The sequence below is a fragment of the Nicotiana tabacum genome, chromosome 11 (assembly GCF_000715075.1).
Source record: "Nicotiana tabacum cultivar K326 chromosome 11, ASM71507v2, whole genome shotgun sequence".
Lineage (NCBI taxonomy): Eukaryota > Viridiplantae > Streptophyta > Magnoliopsida > Solanales > Solanaceae > Nicotiana > Nicotiana tabacum.
The window spans coordinates 112,086,684-112,107,008 of NC_134090.1; the positions used below are offsets into that span (position 1 = coordinate 112,086,684).

A 20,325-nucleotide genomic window follows, 5' to 3' on the forward strand; every position below is an offset into this window, starting at 1 on the left:
AGTTGGTGGATTTGGGTTCAGGACGGTGAGGAGCATCTATGGTGTTAAGGAGGGGGTCACCGGCGTCCATGCCGCCGGCTTTCATGGTGAAGGTATACAGGGGCGGCTAGGGTTTCGTGGGGAAGGGGATGAGGACGAAGGCTGGGGTCTTGGATAGGGGGGCAGGGTATGGTAGGAGGCTTATATATGGAATGGGTGGATTGATCTCAGCCGTTGGATGAGGCACGATGAAGGGCCAGGATCCTTCAACTAACGGGAAACGGTGTCGTTTTAGACCTAAGGGGGTTGGGTCGGTCCGGGCGGAATGGATCGGGTTTGTTCATGGGTTAATAGGGAAGTGATCTTGGCTGTTGATCAATCTGAGATCAACGGCCTAGACCAAGCTAGGTCACTACGACGTCGTTTGGATGCCCTGGGTGTCAGCTGGTGTGGACCGGGTTACACATGGGGTTTTGGGTTTGAGTTTGGGCCTCGAATTTAAAATGAAAATGAGCCCAAACTGATTTTCAACCCAATTCTGCATTCTCTTTTATTATTATTTTTTAGTTTAAAACAAAACTTAAGTAAATCAAATTAAAATTAAATAAACACTTAATACAATTATTTGCACACATATATTAAAATATTTAAAGCAGGTAAAATCAAACAAAACAACAATCACGGACAAAGATGCCTATTTATGATTTTTCTCTTTAATAACCGGGTTACGGTTCAAACTATGCATGACACATACATTTTTTGTATTTTGTTTTAATAAAAATAAAAATGGGCAAAAAATCATAAATAATTAACAAAGTGCCACGTAAAATCCAAAAATTGTACAGCAGGACCATTTGTTATTATTTTTTATTTCTTTTGGAGCGATTGTTGCGTAAGACAAAAATCACGTGCTCACCTCGCCAGGGAAGGAAGAATCGTAGAAGCGGGCAGGGCCCGCAGGGGCGGACTCGCAGGTGCAATTGTTTGTCCGAAGATGCAGACTTTGAGTGATTAATTGAGATCCGCACCTGTTATGAGGATTCCGCAGGTGCGGTGTCGCAGAAGCGGGATATGGACCACAGGTGCGGTTCCACTGGGCAGAAAGTATATAAAGGAGACTTCGCGAATTTTGGTTCATTTCCACCATTTTCAAGTCGGTGTTTTGAGCTTTTGGAGTGATTTTGAAGGGAGATTCAAGGGGTTTTCAGTAAGGTAAGTTGCTTGAGCTTTAGTACTCCTATCTATGGTGTTTTCCCGTTGTTTTATCAATGAATTAGTGGAATTAGGGGTGAAAATGAGGGGTTAGGGCTTGGAATTTTGGAGAGTTTGATTTGAGGGACCAAATGGAGTCGGATTTTGATGAATTTCGTATGTATAGACTCGTGAGTGAATGGGCTTTCTAGTTTTGTGATTTTTGTCGGATTCTGAGACGTGGGCTTGGGGGCCGGGTTTGAGTGAATTTCGGGATTTACGTCCACTAAAGTAATTTTCTTGTGGAATTGGTTCCTTGGCCTATAATGATTGCATTGTATTGCTCTTTACTAGATTCGGGACGTTTGGAGGCCAATTCGAGAGGCAAGGGTGTCGCGGAGTAGGATTTTGGATTGGTTTGAGGTAACGCTTCCAAACTTGGTTATGAGAGTTCGAACCCCGAACTATGTGTTATGTGATTAGTATTGAGGTGACGCACATACCAAGTGATGAGTGTGCGGGCGTGCACCGTGAGAATCAGGGCCTCGTTCATTCCATGGCAACGTTAAGTGACTCTTTCTTTCCGATATCCGTGTTTCCATCATGTGATTAAGTAAATGAGCTATAAATCATGCTAGATATCATGTTAGGGCTTTACGCTGATACTGTTGGGACCCGAGTGGTCGTTTTTTGTTGTCATCTCACTAGTTTTACTGATATTTTGTACTCAGTCTTATTCATGCATTTCATAGCATGTCTCAACCTCAGTTGTTATTTATTGGCACATCATATCATTGTTCCGGGCTAGTTTCATGGCATTGTGAGCCCGTGTGTGAGATTGGATATTGATGACTGAGTGAGGCCGACAGCCTGATTATGAGTGATAATTATGGGATCGGACTGCATGCCGCAACGGTTATGTTGATGATTATGATAGCGCTTGGGCTGTAGGAGCCCCTCCGGAGTCTGTAACACTCCTAGTGAGCGCAACTGATATTATTGAGGGATGGATCTTCCCTGGACATGGATCTTGTCCGAAGCATTTATACCTGGAGATGGATCTTCTCCATAGGGCTGGAATGGCCTTCCTCGGTATTGAATGATTGTGGTCAGTGATGTGTATAGATTCTGGGATGGGTCTTCCCTGGGACGGATAGCCATATACAGTACCGAGTGGTTGAGCACTTGAGAGTGGAGGTACATGGTACATTTTCATGCATTCTATGCATTGGCACATAGAAATTAGCTGATATTTATACTTCAAATTGTCCAGATTTGTATTTACTTTACTGCTTGAGCTGAATGCTTGAATTGAAAGCATGCCTACTTTTCTACACAGTTTATTTATGTTACGTGTTGAGGTTAAGTTTCTCACTACCTATCAATCCATAATTTGGACTTCTTACTTACTGAGTTGGTGTACTCATGTTACCCCCTGCACCTTATGTGTAGATCCAGGTTTCTCTGGCCATGGTAGCGGTTGTTGATTTACTAAGTTGTAGATCATCGGAGATAGCGAGGTAGCTGTCTGGCGATCGTAATCCTGCTCTTCTCCCTCTTATCTTCCTTTAGTTGTATTTAGTTATTTTCCCAGACTATGCTAGTCTCAAAATTGTTAGACAAATTGTAGTAGATGCTCATGACTAGTGACACCCCGATGTCGGGTTTTCTTTTCCGCACTTTTGTTTTGATTTGAACTCATTTATGAAGGTTTTATATTAAATAGCTTTGGAATTATCTTTGAAATGAAAATATCGTTTTGTTTTGATAATGTGTCGGCTTGCCTAGTACCACGATATGCGCCATCACGACAGGGTTAGTTATTAGGTCGTGACACCTCATAATGCGCAAATAGCGGACTAGGGCATCCTGAAGTATGGGAGTAGCAAAGAATCTCGTCCGGACCTGAGCGAGTCCAGCTAGTGCGGTCTGAATAGGGATCTACTCCTCATGATCGATCAGAGGCTCATCAATGGGTGTTGATGCATGTGCTCTAGGCTGAGCTCTGCCTCTGCATCGACCCCTACCTCGGCCCCTATCCCTGGTAGTGGCTACAATAGGGGGCTCTGGCTCATGCCCGACTATAGATGTTGTGCGTGTTCTCACTATTTGTGAGTGTAAAAAAAATAGAATGGAACTTCAGTATACAATAAAATTGCACGATAGAGAAAGAAAGAAGTGAAATTTTCCTAAAGTCTTATAGCCTCTAAAAGATAAGTACATACGTCTCCGTACCGATCCTCGTGAGACCTAAGCAACCTAGTGCTCTGATCTCAACCTTGGGGCCGCAATAGCGGCTAACATCTACTTGCTAGGTAAGCCAACATTAGATAACTACTTAACTAGTTTTAACAATTTAGGCAGAGAAATCATGATAAACTCGGAAATGAACCAAAGTATTTATATAAATAACACGGTACTAGATCTACTCCTAGATATCCAGAGTCACAAGTACATGAGCAATTAGAACACTACAAATATGGTCTGAAATAAGGTACAATTGTTTGAAATGAAATAAATGGTAAAACATGATATAAGGAGACTTCAAGGACTGCAAACGCCAGCAGCTCTACCTCAAGTCTCCGAAAGCAGCTGAATATATGCAGTCTCGCTACGCGCAGCTGGAACCAACACCGAGATCTGCACAAGAAGTGTAGAAGTTTAGGATAAGTACAATCGACCCCATGTACTCTGTAAGTACCGAGCCTAACCTCGACGAAGTAATGACGAGGCTATGGCAAGTAACTCACAATAAACCTGTACGAAATAATAATAATAATAACAGAAAAATAGGAATAGAAATAAATTGGTAAACTCATACAACAGACCCGGAGGTCAACTTTCAGAGGGACCCAGAATAATATAATCTCAAACCTCGTATCACAATATCAAGAATAAACTCTACAACCGCAACACAACTACAACATATCAAATCTATTAAGCTTGCAACCGGATCCCAATAATTAACACGATACCATGATCCGATATCTATTATCATACCATATCATCATCTGTCCATATCATTTTATGTCCTTATCTCTATATATCATATCATTTCCTGTTCTACTGCGGCGTGGAACCGCTCCCCAATATCAATTCATTTCAATACTATTGTGGCGCGCAACCCGATCCCCCAGTATCAAATTATTAACATAAATAACTCAACACCAATATTTACGTAATATCAACACAAAAGAGGATGAAACGTACGGAACATTATGGAACCACCAATACAATGGATAATATCTAACACCTCGAAATTCCAAACCGTATCGATTTATCAATACAAGAATAGCTAAATGGCTCACCTAAGCGAAATAACATAATAGAGTGCATCTAGTAATATAAAGACAATAAAATTAGGTAAAACATGTGACAATGAGAATGTACAATTAAGACAAGTAGGAACAAGTAGCAGGTAAGTAGATTATTGAGTGAGAAATGAACAAATCAAGCAAGCAAAAATTAACAAGTAAAGCACATACGTCAAGTAGGAAAATGCAACAATTAAAGCATATATCAAGAGATAACACGGAATAAATGAAGACATGGAAATGTGAAGAGGGAGTCGCATCTGTGCCATCTGGACCTCCCATGTCCTCTTCACAATTGCGATGTTGGTGCTCGCAATTGCGACTACTGCAGCAGCAGCACTCCAGTAACCTATAACAAGCTCAAAACCATCCTGAAACACATCTGAAACTCACTCAAACCTTTGAGACACCAAATCAATATATATATACAAGTTTAAGAATATCATACGAACTCACTCGAGCGATTAAAATACCAAAATAATACCTAGAACCACGAACCAGATATCAAAATGCATGAAATTCAAAACAAAACTGTCATGACCCCAAACACCCCGATCGTGATGGCGCCTATCACAGTATTAGGCTAGCCAAAACAACACGAACAATATGAAGATCCTTTTTAAAATTCATTTTTCTAAACAGACTAAGTCTCAAATCTTTCATTTGTAAAGTATCAAAAAAATACGCGAAAACAAGTACGTAAATACATCAACACAGTCCAAATCTAGTATCACTAGTCATGAGCCACTAAGTACAACTCAACATTGTCTGCTTAATACAAAATAAGTCTGAAATATAAAGTACTAGGATAGGAAGGAGAAAGGTAGGGCTGCGAACGTCGTGCAGCTACCTTGCTAACTCCGGAAATACGCAGAAGATGCTGAAAGCTCTCACTCTGATGCTCAAGCACCTGGATCTGCACACAAGGTGCAGGGAGTAACGTGAGTACGCCAACTCAGTAAGTAATAAAGTCTGAGTGCAGCGACGAGCATTTAAGATTATATGCATGCATAATCAGGAATCTCAACAGAAATATCAAGGTCAAAATCTACAGTTCAATAACGATATACCTCGTAAAAACTCCAGTTTTAATGAAAATTCTTTAAAGTATTTATTCAATATTTTTCAATAGAGGCTCAGTATAAAAGAAGAGTGAAAACAAAAAATGTCATAATCAAGCCCCTCGGGCAAAACAGTGTGAGAAAAATACAAAAATATCCCTAAGGGTCGAAACAGTTCGGCACAAAGGCCCCAAACATGGCATTCAGCCCAAGTTAACAGATTCATAACTAAAACAAATGGATATCATATACAGTATATCAAAATATGCAACTATACAGTCGCTACGGGACAGACCAAGTCACAATCCCTACGGATGCACGCCCACGCGCCCGTCACCTAGCATGTGTGTCACCTCATGTATCAAAACAATACGAAATTTCAGGGTTTCATACCCTCGGATCTAGATTTACAATCGTTACTTACCTCAAACAGGATTAAATCCTACTCCACGACGCCCTTACCTCTTGACTCGACCTCAACTCGCGTTGAATCTATCTAAAATCAGAATCATAACATCAATATATGCTAAAGGAACTAAACCCATGTGAAAATAATCAAATTGCATCAAAAATCCTGAAATGGCCAAATCCGACCCCTGAGCCCACGTCTCGGAATCCGATAAAAATCACATCAATAAAAATCCTTATCCTCCCACGAGTGCATACATATCAAGAACATCAAAATCGGACTTCAAATGGCCCCTCAAATCCCCAATTTTACCTCTCCAATTTCAAGCTCTAACTTCCCAATTTTTCACCCTTAATCTCATAAATTTCATGCTTAAACAACTGAAAATCAACATATAATCGAGTTTTAGATTTAAGAAACTCACCTCAATGAAACTCCCTTGATTCCCTCTTCAAAACACTCTAAAAAGCTTCAACTCCGAATAAAAATGGTGGAAAACAACACAAATTTCGCGAAGGCGGGTTTATATAGTTTCTGCCCAGGCATTTCCGCATCTGCAAACAAATTAACGCATCTGCAGATTTTTACTTAAAACCACTCGTCCCCGCAGGTGTGCCTCAACTCCCGCTTCTGCGTTTCCCAACCGCATCTACGGCCTTTCCTCGCTTCTACGGTCTTCGCACATGCGGTCCCCTAACCGCAAGTGCGGTTATGACGAACCAGCAGCTTCAGCTGCATTCTCTAACTTCCAAACTTTTCGATAACCATTCGGAATCATCCCGAGGCCCCTGGGACCTCATCCAAAAATACGAACATGTCACATATCACTATTCAAACTTATGTCAATCTTCGGAACACTCAAAATAACATCGAATCATCAAAACACCCTCGGATTCAAGCCTAAGGTTTCCAAAACTACCGAATTCCAAAAATGACCAGAAAGCCTATCAAATCACCTCCGAATGACCTGAAAATTTGCACACACGTCACAAATGACATAACGGGCCTACTCCAATTTCCAAAATTTCATTCCGATCCCGATATCGAAATTTTCACCACCAACCGGAAAACGCCAAAATTCCAATTTAGCGAATTCAAACCTAAATCTAACACGGACCTCCAAATTATATTCCGATCACGCTTCTAAGTCCTAAATCACCTCACGAAGCTATCCGAACCATAAAAACCATGTTCCGAGATCATTTACTCACAAGTCAACTTCCGGTTGACTTTTCCAACTAAAACTTTCCAAAAAGAGACTAAGTGTCTCATTCCTCTCCAAAACCACTCCGAACCCGAATCAACCAACCCGATACCATATAATACGACTGAACAACACACAAAGAAGCAGAAATGGGGGAACCAGAGCGGTAACTCATGAAACGACCGGCCAGGTCGTTACAAAAACTCAAGAATCTCTAGTATCACGACCAAACGTCTGAATCCTATCAAACTAACTCCAAATTACATCAAATTTTGCAGACAAGTTCCAAATAGCAAAGAGCATATTCCAAGCCCCAAATAAAAATCCGAACCCGATAACCATAAAGTTAACCTAAGGTAAAACCTAGGGAATTTCCAAACATTCAAATTGTTAACTTTCGATAAAACAAGCCATATCAATCTAGGGACCTCCAAATTAAATTCCAGGAATATGCCCAAGTCTAAAATCCCAATGCAAAGCTATCGGAATCGTCAAAACACCGATCCGGGATTGTTTACACGAAATATTGGTTGTAGTCAACTCAAGTGCCATTTTAAGTCAAAAATCACTTTTTCTTCAAATTTTCACGTAAAAGCTTTCCGGAAAACAACACGAACTACGCACACAAATCAAGAAATATCAAATGAAGCTAGTAGAGGTCTCGAAACATAAAAATAAAGGCTAGTGCTCAAACGACCTATCGGATCGTCACAGTATCCAACATCAATAACTTAGGCAACTAGTATCTCAACCATGTTTAGACAAGATACTTATCTCAAATAAGCTAATTTATTAATCCAAAAATGCCTTCTCACGTGAAGCGCCCTTGAACGGCTCGAATCTAGCCAAAAATAACCCAATTAAATCAAATAAAGCCATAGGAAACAACCCAAACAATAAAACTTCGATCTTTATATAAATACACAAAGTCAACACGAGCTCACATCTCGAAACCTAACCAATCTCGCAAATTTCAGTTACGTATTCCAATACGAGTCCAAATATATAAGTCCCACCCTAATCTGACTTCAAATCCCAGATAATCACTCTAAAAAATCTAGCATAAAAACTCCCATTTTTTCCCTTCAAATCCAAGTTCCAAGTGTACAAAACAAAGGGGAATCAAGATATAACATCATAATCAAGTAAAGATTACTTGCACTCCAAAGTATGGTGAAAAATTCTCCAAAAATCGCCTCTTGCCGAGCTCCAAATCCCCAAATAATGAAAAATAAGCTAACCCTTTGACATAATAAACTGCCAAACGATCTCCGCATCTGCGAGCCCACGTGTGGTGTCAAAACTGTGCATTTGCGCCCTTCACTCAGGCGACCAAACCTCGCAAGTGCGGTACTTTTTCACAAAAGCAGCCTCTGCATCTGTGGACCTTCATCGTAGACGCATCCCTCGCAAAAGTGACCTCAGAAACCCATCCGAAAAACAATCGAGCACTCTAGGACCCCGTCCAACCATACGAACAAGTCTTAATACTTCATTTAAACCTATCCAAAGGCTCAAAATACCGATAGTTACACAAAAACCGTGAATCACCGATCAAAATCAATCTCTAAATTCATAAACTTCCTACTTCAAATCAAGCGTCTGATTCAAGCCTAACCAATCCGAAATGAACCCAAACTCTGCATACAAGTTTCAAATAATAAAATGGACTTATACCAATTTCCGGAACAACAATCCAAACACGTTATCATCAAAGTCAACTCCCGGTCAAATATATGCTTAAGTCCAAAATCGTCGCACAACCCTATTATAACCAACAAAATGAGGTCCTTTACACAAAAGTCAAACCTTGGTCAACTCTTACAACTTAAGCTTCCAAAATGAAACTAAGTGTCTCAACTCTCTCCATAACCTTCCCGAAACCAATCTCAACCATCCTCGCAGATCACCAAACATCAAATACACATACGAAAAACATAAAGTAGGGAACATGGCTTAAATACACAAAGTAACCGGCCGGGTACACTAAATCTTCTACTATATATATACGAATATATGATCTATTTAAAACTTTATAAATATTGAATAAATAATTTTTATAATAAATACTATATTCAGATCAAACCCAAATTTAATAGTATATATCCCAACTAACACATGCAAAACTTTAAAATTGTATTCTTCTTGCGACCCTCCACCACCAAACACTGCCACTTCTTCAACGGGAAAAAAGGGAAAAAGATAGTGTCCAGTTTCGATAGTAGTGATGTGAATTGTCGAAAGAAGAGCAAGAGGGCTACACAATGTTTATTTAATGGTCAATGTAGAAAAGTCAATAATATGATCTGATATTAGGTGGCAAATATTGAAAGGTTGAACCACAAGTTGGCAAGTGACGATACAAATCGGCCGTCTCATTGGACAAGTTTATAAAATTCCATCCTCATTGACCTCACTTCTTAACCGGTAATTTTCTTTTTATTTTATGTTTGGGAAGATATGAGGAGAATGTCAAACTTGTGATAAGTCTCACTAAAATTAAAACCTGTTATTGTACGAAGTTCAATCCTAATCCAGCTCTTTGGTTGTCATGGACATGGATTTAGAGATGGAAGAATACTTGCCTTTTACTAGACAAAAGACCAAGATTTTGGGGTATTATCACTTTTAGTACGCGTCAGAAACTACTTATATTCGGTAGCCGAAAAAGTGTATAAAATTTGTATAATTTTTATATATAACATACATAATGTAAATATATATATATATATATATATATATATATATATATATATATATATATATATATATATATATTTGACTATTATTTTGAGAGTGACTATACAATATCATTTTCACAAGATTATCTTTTGTTAGCCAACTTATCTGAACTGTGCATCTTATTAAATTGAATTTAATTTTACACAATCGATGAATTTTAATTTGTAATCGCATACTTGTTATTGCTTTTACAAATTACAATTTAATGCATATTAAGAGATTTATCTATAATTACTTAATAAATTATCTGGTTATGTAAATAATTTTTACATGTTCAGGACCTTAAGTTGTTGGACTAATGAACCATCATCCACAAAGCTTTCAGGAGATCAAGGACATAAAAATTTCTAAACTATTTTTTGTAATGAGAAAAGCCACCCAACTTTCTTAAGTACCAAAAGAAAGTCACTAACAACTGTTTTAACTAATTGACCCAATTTTATCTAAGTAACATATAAACTGTCTTCGTTGTTTCTTCCTAGCTTAGTGACTTTCTGTGAAAAGTAAGCAAAATTGAGTAATTTTTTCGTTAAAAAATAAATAATCTAAGGACTATAATATTTAGATAAAGTTAGATTGATTTTTCGATTACGAAAAATAATATAATTACTTTGGGGCAATAAAAAAAAAAAGTTGAGTTGTTATCCATCAAAATTTATAACTCCTGTCATATTGCATACATACTTCAGTTATGACTTAAGGTAAAATAAGTAAGTTAATATCACTACTAAAAAATTGGCTAAATTCGTCCAGGAAAATCGATCGAAATCGGTCGAAAATTGAAAAAAATCGACCGATTTCAGATTGTTTTTAATTAGTCGAAAAAATGATGGTCGCTAACGTATTGCGACCGAAATCATTCGAAATTTTCCGACCGAAAATGGTCGGTTTATTCAAAGCGTTGACTGACTGTTAAACAGTATTTACCGACCGAAATTGGTCGGTATTAATTAAAAAAATTTATTTAATTTTCAAATACCGACCGAAGTCGGTCGGAATTTTAAATAAATAATAATTCTATTTAAATATATAATTATTTGTAAATTATAATAAATTGTTAATTTATTTAAATAAATAAATTTAAATTCAAAATTTCCGACCGAATTCGGCCGGAAGTTTCAAAAATCTGGAGATTTCATTTGAAATTTCTGACCGAATTCGGTCAGAAATTTTGAATTTCGGGCAAAAAAATGATATTTCCGACCGATTTCGGTAGGTTTTCTAGGTAAAAACTAGGCAGAATATGCCTGCTTTTAAGCTACACCACCTGCCAATTACAACCAATATCCATCATATAATGGCAGCATTATATTGCTGTCATTCAACCATAATTAATCAACAACAACAACAATTAACTAACAACAACAACAACAATTATCTAACAACAACAATAATAATTAACCAACAACACTAATAACAACCATAACAACAACGCTAATAACACCAACAACGCCAACCACAACAACAACTATACAAATGTTCAATAACAAAATAATATCAACAATACAATCATCATTCAAAACTAGTCCCAACTAAATATTGACAAGTTCAATATTTTGTTTAGCAATACACACCATTCAATGATTGTTTATATTGCATCATCTCCATCTTCACTACTAGAACCTTCATCGCCGGGATGGTTTGAAGGATTACGACGAGAAGGATTAGCACATGATGAAGGCTCACGAGACCAGAGAAGTATGACCAGGTCTTGGTTAAATATTGACCACTCTTTCCCTTGTCAAAAATATTTTCTTTGAATTTTGCGGCCAATTTACTTAATTTCCAACCGATTTCGATCGGTTTTTTTCCGACCGATTTCGGTCGGTAATCTGTGGACGAATTTTGACAGTTTTCTAGTAGTATATCCTAAAATCCCCCTTAACTATCAACTTTTTGCGTGTTTTCTATTTAATTATTGGATGTGCCCAAAACCGCCTCCCTCCCCCCCCCCCAACTATTATCCCCCATCGTAATAAAGCCCTCTTCCTGCTTACCTAGCATAATGCGTGTGATATGCCTAAAAGCTCTAAACGATTATAAAAATTGGCCACTTGACATAATATAACGGCTAATTAGCCTTAAACTTTTTATAAACTGTTTTTTCTTTTATTTTCTCCTCATTTCCCTTATATTTCACTTTTCCTCCTTGTGAAGTTACCAAATTAGAGGTTAATTAATTATTAGGACTAATGTGGAAATAGTGAGACTTGGGGGTGTCAGCTGGAGTAATAACCAACTTAGTCTATAAAATGACTAAGTCGGTTATTACTGTGCTTAACAGAAATAAGAGCATTGTAGCTCGCTCTTCTTCTTCCTTCTATGAAATCAAAAAGAATGAAGGCTGAACTGTTCTTACATGTTATAATTCAGTTGAAGTTCGATCGATTCAATACAAATTAACATGGTATCAGAGCGGTTATCGATCAATTAGTGTTGTTATCTTACAAATCTGAAAACAGTCAATTTCAGAGCTTGAGAAGGTGCAATAATGGCGGACGATGAAGTTGAGAAGCTCCCTCACAATCATACACTGTATCTAATGGATTCAGATTCACCGGTAACAACTCTAATAGCTCTCAAACTCATAGGGCCAGAAAATTATGCCTTGTGGAGTAGATCTTGAGAGTAGCTCTCCTTGGGAAGAACAAATTAGGTTTTGTGGATGGAACTTGTCAGAAAACTTCGTACAAAGGAGAATTGGCAGTGCAATGGGAGAGATGTAACGTCGTGGTCGTCTCATGGCTCAGCAGCACTGTAGCGGCAAAATTGGTATCGAGCATCATGTATGCTTCAAGTGCGAGGAAGATCTGGGATGAGTTCAAGGAAAGGTTTGACAAAGATGATCTAATTAGAATTTATTAAATTTTTGCTGACATTGCGGCTCTCAAGCAAGGTACAGATTCTGTGATCTCTTATTTCTCAAAACTGAAAGACTTATGGAATGAGTTAGATATCCTAGCACCTTTACCCTCATATGATTGTTAGGAATCACGTATGTATGTAGATCACCTGATGAGACAAAGACTTTTATAGTTTTTAATGGGATTAAATGAGAGTTACAGTCATGTGAGGAGTGCAATGTTACTAAAAAGCAAGTTCTTACTGTGAATCAAGCCTATGATGTTGTAGTGCAAGAAGAAAGTCAGAGGGAATTAGGAGTGGTTGAAACAAATAGGGAGCCAATGATTGTGTTAGCAGGCAAAGGTTATGAAAGGGAAGAAAATAGGTATGATCTGTGAACACTGTGGATACAAAGGGCATTTGAAGGAGAATTGCTAAAAAATAGTTGGATACCCTGCAGATTTCAAAAGTAAGAAAAAAAGTTAGTTTCCTACAAAAACATATGATAACAATGCTAGTGGAGATAAAGAAGTAACAATGAATGAACAGTCACAAGGAAACTACATGACTGAAGATCAGTACAAGCACTTGGTGAGCCTGATGACAAAATCATCCATGGAAGGAAACTCCAACAATTCATCAAGCTCAGCAAATATGACAGGTATAAAGTCACTGCTATCTAATGCAAGATCATATGATTGGATAGTAGACTCAGGAGCATCACACCATATCACCTTTTGTAAAGAAGTTTTAGAAAAATTAAGGAGAATCAATAAGGTAAATAATAGAGGAGTTCAAATACCCACAGGAGGCAGATCAGAAAGAGTACACACAGGTGATGCAACAATACTAGGAGGGCAGAAGATTAGAAATGTCCTACATGTACCTGACTTCAAATTCAACCTCATTTCAGTGTCTAGGTTGACCAGAGATTTGTGTTGTTCAGCCTGCTTCTACCCTGGTTTTTGTGCGTTTTAGGGGCTCTACAATGGTAGGGTATTAGGGATTGGTAGAGAAGATGAAGGCTTGTACATAATCAAGAGTGAAGAATATGACATAGTAGTTGGATCAGTCAAGAAGGAAGAAATAAGTGCAGAACTGTGGCATCAAATGATGGGACATGCTTTTATAGGATCATTGCAATGCATGTCAGATCTGAAGAATAAAGTGAATAAAGATGTGCAGATGTTCTGTGAGATTGGACCATTGGCTAAGCAAAGTAGACTAAGTTTTCCTACTAGTAGTCACCAATCTGACCATATTTTTCAGCTTATACATGTAGATGTCTGGGGACCATACAAAACTGCAACTTATGATAAGAGACATTACTTTGTAACCATAGTAGATGACTATAGCAGATACACTTGGATTTGTTTGCTACATTCTAAATGTGAAGTAATGGTGGTACTGAAGGATTTCTTTTCTCTTGTGAAGAATCAGTTTAATTCTTCAATAAAAATGTTGAGATCTGACAATGGTAGAGAGTTTTTCAATAAAAACTGCAATGAATTACTTGCATCCTTGGGAATAGTACATCAGAGTAGTTGCCCCTACACTCCACAACAAAATGGAGTGGTGGAGAGGAAACATAGACACATATTGGAGGTATCAAGATCATTGAAATTTCAAAGTAGCATACCTGCTAGATTTTGGGGGGACTGTGTGAAAACTGCAGTCTACTTAATCAATAAGCTGCCCACAATAGTATTGAGTGGAAAATTACATTATGAAAAACTTTATGGGAAAACACCAAAGATAGATCACCTCAGAGTATTTGGATGTTTGTGTTATGCTAGCACATTGCCAAGAGGGGACAAATTTGCAGCAAGAGCTTTGAAATCAGTGTTCATTGGATACTCTGAAGTACAGAAATGATATAAGCTATATGACCTGGAGTCCAATAAGTTCTTGGTGAGCAGGGATGTAAGTTTCAGAGAGGACGTATTCCCTTTTAAGACCTTACCTTGTCAGCCTGAAAACTTGTTCCTTCTTGATACTGATCTACCAACAGTCACAAAAGATCAACCTACTTCAACACCTATAGTTGATAATGATCTGGGAATAGAAATTGAAGCTGAGATAGACACTTACACTCCTCATGTGCCACCAAATATGTCACTGAATAAGATAGCAAATGACATGGAGATACAGAATTTAGATGAGAGGGATGGACAAAGTACCTCACAATAACAACAGTAGCAAGAAATACAGCAGGAAAGAGTAACAGTAAGAACATGCAGAGGAGTTACCTAGGAAAGTGCCATCAATTGTGCAGCAACCTACAGAGACCAGGAAGTCTATAAGAACATCAAGACCAGCAGTGTGGTTCAAGGATTATGTGACTACTTGCAAACCAAGAGGAGACTGTCTCTATTCAGTTTCAAACTGTGTAAGCTATGATCACCTTTCAGAACACTACCAATGTTATCTAAGTTCAATCTCGGCCCAAGTAGAACCAAGAAGTTTCCAGGAAGTAACACAAGATGATAGGTGGATAGAGGCAATGCAACATGAAATTCAGGCACTAAAAGAAAACAAAACATGGGAGGTAGTAGATCTCCCTCCAGGGAAGCAGACTATTGGCTTAAAGTGGGTTTACAAAATCAAACACAAAGCTAATGGTGAAGTGGAGAGGTTCAAAGCCAGGCTGGTGGCAAAAGGATATACACAACAGGAAGATTTGGACTATCATGAGACTTTTTCACCTGTTTCCAAGATGGTAACAGTCAGAACTGTGATCAATCTAGCAGTTTCTAAAGGCTGGACTTTCTCTCAAATGGATGTTAATAATGCCTTCTTACAAGGTGATTTATATGAGGAGGTGTACATGGCCTTGCCTCAAGGATTCCATAGGCAGGGGAGTCCAAGGTTTGTAGGCTACTTAAGTCCCTTTATGGCCTCAAACAGGCATCAAGGCAGTGGAATATCAAGTTGACTGATGCACTGATAGGTGAAGGATACTTGCAAAGTGCCTATGATAATTCCCTATTCACAAAAAAGACATATGTAGACCTAGTAATCATCCTTGTGCATGCGGATGATTTACTGATTACTAGCAGCAACACTACATTGGTGGAAGAGGCAAAGGCAACCCTGCACAAGCATTTCAAGCTGAAAGATTTAGGTGAGCTAAGATACTTCCTAGGAATTGAGCTCATGAGATCATACAAGGGAATTGTGCTTAATCAAAGGAAGTATGCACTTAAACTAATCTCAGAAGTGGGGTTGAGTGGTGCAAAACCAGCTAGTTCACCATTAGAACAGAATCTCAAGTTGACAACTGTTGAGTATGACAAGCATGCAGAGGTTAAGAGAGATGAAGAGCTGCAGGACATTGTAAGCTATCAGAAACTAATAGGAAAACTGATCTACCTCACCATTACAAAACTAGATATTTGTTTTGTTGTTCAAGTTTTAAGCCAGTTTATGCAAAATCCAAAACAATCACCTTTGGATGCTGCATTGAGAGTAGTTAGATACATAAAGGGATCACTAGGAATGGGATTGCTATTAAAGAAAGGAGAAATAGAAGAAATCACAGCTTATTGTGATGCAGATTGGGCAGCTTGCCCAAATACAAGAAGGTCAGTGACTGGTTATGTAATAAAACTGGGAGAATCACTGATCTCATGGAAGTCAAAAAAGCAGCCAACTGTAAGCAGGAGTTCTGCTGAAGTAGAATATAGAAGTATGGCAGCAGTAACTTCAGAGTTGGTCTGGCTAGTGGGCTTATTGAAGGAGCTGGGATTGACTGTATGCTGCATTGTGATAGCAAAACAGCTATGCAAATTGCAGCCAATCCAGTCTACCATGGGAAAACAAAACACATAGAGATTGACTGCCACTTTGTGAGAGAAAAAATCAAAGAGGGATTGATTGAACCTCAATATGTTTCTACTAAGGAGCAGCTCGCAATTGTGATGACTAAAGAGTTAGGAGCTGAACATCATAGGGTCCTAATATCCAAGCTAGGATTGTTCAATGTTTTTCACCCTCCAGCTTGATGGGGAGTGTGAAGTTACTAAATTAGAGGTTAATTACTTATTAGGACTAATGTGGAAATAGTGAGACTTGGGGGTGTCAGTTGGAGTAATAACTAACTTAGTCTATAAAATGACTAAGTCGGTTATTACTGTGCTTAACAGAAATAAGAGCATTGTAGCTCGTTTTCCTTTTCCTTCTATGAAATCAAAAAGATTGAAGGCTGAATTGTTCTTGCTTGTTACAATTCAGTTGAAGTTCGATCGATTCAGTACAAATTAACAGTCCTCATTTTCTCACTTTACTTCTTTTTTCATTTTCCTTCTTCATTTCTGCATCTGGTCCCCTCTGAAATTGTCCCTATATTATTATTCCTGAATTGAGTATTTAATTTTCTCTTTTGTCCTATCTCGTTTTATATGAAAGAAGGAACACACATTCAATACATTATAGAAAGTGGGGTTGCATGTATTTCTGGATGTGGGCATGCATCTTTGAGAACTTCAACAACAAATGCTAATCTAGTAAGATGCTTTTTCGGATGCAAATATTATATGGTAATTGTCTTTAAAATTATTATGTATTATATTAGATTTTCTGCCCAAGATTTTAATTTATTGTAATTGTCTTGTGTAATTTCTCAGGCTATTGATTGGGTGGCGTGTGGTTTTTTTTCTCCAGTGTTACGATCCGGAATTCTATGGACAACAAAAATAATCATCAATTTACCGAAAAGCCCTATTTTTTATATGAAAGAAATTAAATCAAAACCAAAATTTTGCAACTGAGAGTTCAATTTATACAGAAGCCGAACCTGTGTGTCGATATCTTCTTCAACAGCTTGGAATTTTGGTCTTTTCCCTTCAACAATCTTCAGCCAACAAATACCCAATAAATCCTAGATTTTTAATCAAACTCGAAATTCTTGTATTTCCCTGCAAAAATCCCAAGCAGCAGCAAAAATATAAAGAGAAATCGAGAGTTAATGGAGAAGAAACAAGATGAGATCCATGATTAATGGAGGAAATCACTATCTTGAAGTCTCCATAGAGAAAAGGGATTCTTACAATTGACCGCCAATCTTTTACCCTAGCTCCCCTTTGTTTAATTTTAACAATGTGTTTTTTTTTATTTTATAAAATTTCATTAAAATTTAAACTCAATAACTAATCCAGTTTTTAGATTAATTATCGACATGAAATGCTACGTGGGAGGTTCTTAAAATTAATAAAGAGTGTGTACATCACGCACCTGAAAGAAAGCAAGGAGGGGGCTTTATTATAAAGGGGATAATAGTTAGGAGGGTGTTCGGAGGGTTTTGACCACACTCAATAATTTAAGTAAGAAACTCAGGAAAAATTTATAGTTCAAAGGGATTTTAGGAAATTAACTGAATAAGTAATGGTCACCGTGACCACTGTATGTAGACATCTTTAATTCATACTTTATTTGTGCAAAGCGTAAAGTGAATTCCATGAAATGAGCTTCCAATTTTGAAGTTACCTGGAAATACAAGAGCCAGCCACCTTGCAACAGTGTAACATGTGCTATGACATTAAACAAATTTTACTTATGGTCGATTATTATTAAAACATGTTGAAGAAATCAACAAAAGAATTAACCTTTAATACTTGGAAACACTATCACAGATCACGGCTCGCATTTAAAGATAAATAAAGATTATCTGCAATCTGCTCCTAATAAAATTGCAAAAATGGAAAGCAAATTGTATTAATTAACCGAGAGCAAAGTTGCCGGCTCGCTTGGTCATTACCATTTTCTTTATTTTTGTTGTTTTATTGTATGATTTGATGAAAGCTAAAACTTAACCCAACCAAACATTTTAGCCATATCTAATTAAGTATGAATATCGAAAATGTATCTCTTCCAAAAACCAGTGGCTGATTCAGAATACAATTTATGGGTTCACATGAATCCAATAACTTTTGTTCAAACTATGTATATATATTTTAAGAGATTCACCATATATCTATAAATATATATAAATATAAAACTGGGAATTATCTAGGTGATGTGGCACATTTATCTACCCAACAATTATAATTATCTTCTTCTTTTTTTGGCATTTTAACTGTCGTTCTCATTCAATTATTACTTTTAAAATATCTAAAATTCTGTATTAAATAATGAACAAGCGTTACTTTTACTGGGGATTCTATAACGTTACCTCAAAGCCCGATAAAAGAGCCATCCCTTGGACCTCTTTTCTTCATTACACTACTTTCCTCCCAAATAGAAGACTGCAAACACAACAAGCCAAATTGGAGCGACTGGTAGCAATTGGAGTCCTAAAGAATCCGCGAATAGTTCATGACTTTGCAGTTTTTTTTTTTTTTGGTTTCTAGATTGTCCTAACTGTTTTTACTCAATCTTATTGTTATTTATTTTTGGAACAATTTGAGAGAATGCTATGACTGCTGTAAATATTGAAACTCACATAAAGCATAATTGGTTGAAAATTTTGGGATATACTATTTTAGATATATTATTGTGTTTTATTTTTTATGAAATAATTGTTTATTTAATTTGTTCTATTCAATAAAGTACTATTTTAAATAGATCATTTGTTACATGTGTGTCCTTTAGTTATGTAGTAAACAATTTAGTGTATATAGTCTTAGCTTATGCATAGAAGATTAAATTATCGGCTCTCATAATTAATTAACTATGTTCACAATCGAAGATATTATTGTACAAAATACCTTGATGATTGTAGCACGAGATTATAGTATAATTTATCTTGATTATATGAGTGGTTTTACTCCGACTTCTTGTGTTAGTTTATAAATATTTAATTGTCAGCTCAGTTAATATTGTATAGTAACATAAAATCGTAGAAACTTATAAATTTCAAATCCTGAATCCGCCTCTACCAAAAACCAATTATAGTCGAGGTAAAAAAAAGGGCTGAAAAATGATGAACAGTTATAGTCAATAGTAATTCACTTATCTTCTATCGGAAAAATAAATGGACAATAATGCTGATCTTATTAGACAAGGTTAAAAGAATAAAAAGAAAAGAGTTTATAGTACTATATCCTCATCTATCATCAAGTGGTGCGACGGAAAGAAATAAACTCCTGATAAGAAACACTTCCTTCTTTAACGAGTCCTACACGATGCGAATATCAATTGGTCGATCGAGCAAATGGGTTTCGATATGGTTTAAAGGTATATCCTGATCTTGTTAAAGACGCGTTTGCTGGCCGCCGGTGACTTGGAGCCGGCAAAGAGGACAAGAGTTGTGGAGGGAAAGCCAGTTTGTAAGGCAATTAGAATGGAAAACATGGCTGCAGGATACTTGTTTGCCACCAACACTTGATTCGAAGCCTTCCATGCACACTGTACAAACACTATCAACAACTTCAACGGTTGGCATTTCGTGAACAATTTGGGCAAAAGAAACATTTTTACAGACAGAAGTTGTAGGCTCAGGCATCGTCAAAGCCATGTCGAGATCGAAAAGTTGATCCAACACCGTCGTGCTCGACATTTTTCTTCTGTAATGCCTACTTTGTTAGTATGCTACTTGTATTTGATACTCCACGGAATAGCTCTTAGACCAATATATATATATAT

The 20,325-nt window shown here is 37.3% G+C and overlaps 1 long non-coding RNA gene across 1 annotated transcript; it reads right to left on the reverse strand.

The window, feature by feature from the left end:
• Positions 1 to 3,588: 3,588 nt before the first annotated feature.
• LOC142166343 (uncharacterized) lies at positions 3,589 to 18,350 on the reverse strand. The gene is made up of 3 exons (XR_012696692.1): positions 17,977 to 18,350; positions 17,540 to 17,660; positions 3,589 to 5,400 (listed from the first exon to the last, which is right to left on the reverse strand). It is a non-coding gene; the product is annotated as an uncharacterized LOC142166343 (long non-coding RNA).
• Between the last annotated feature and the right edge of the window lie 1,975 nt (positions 18,351 to 20,325).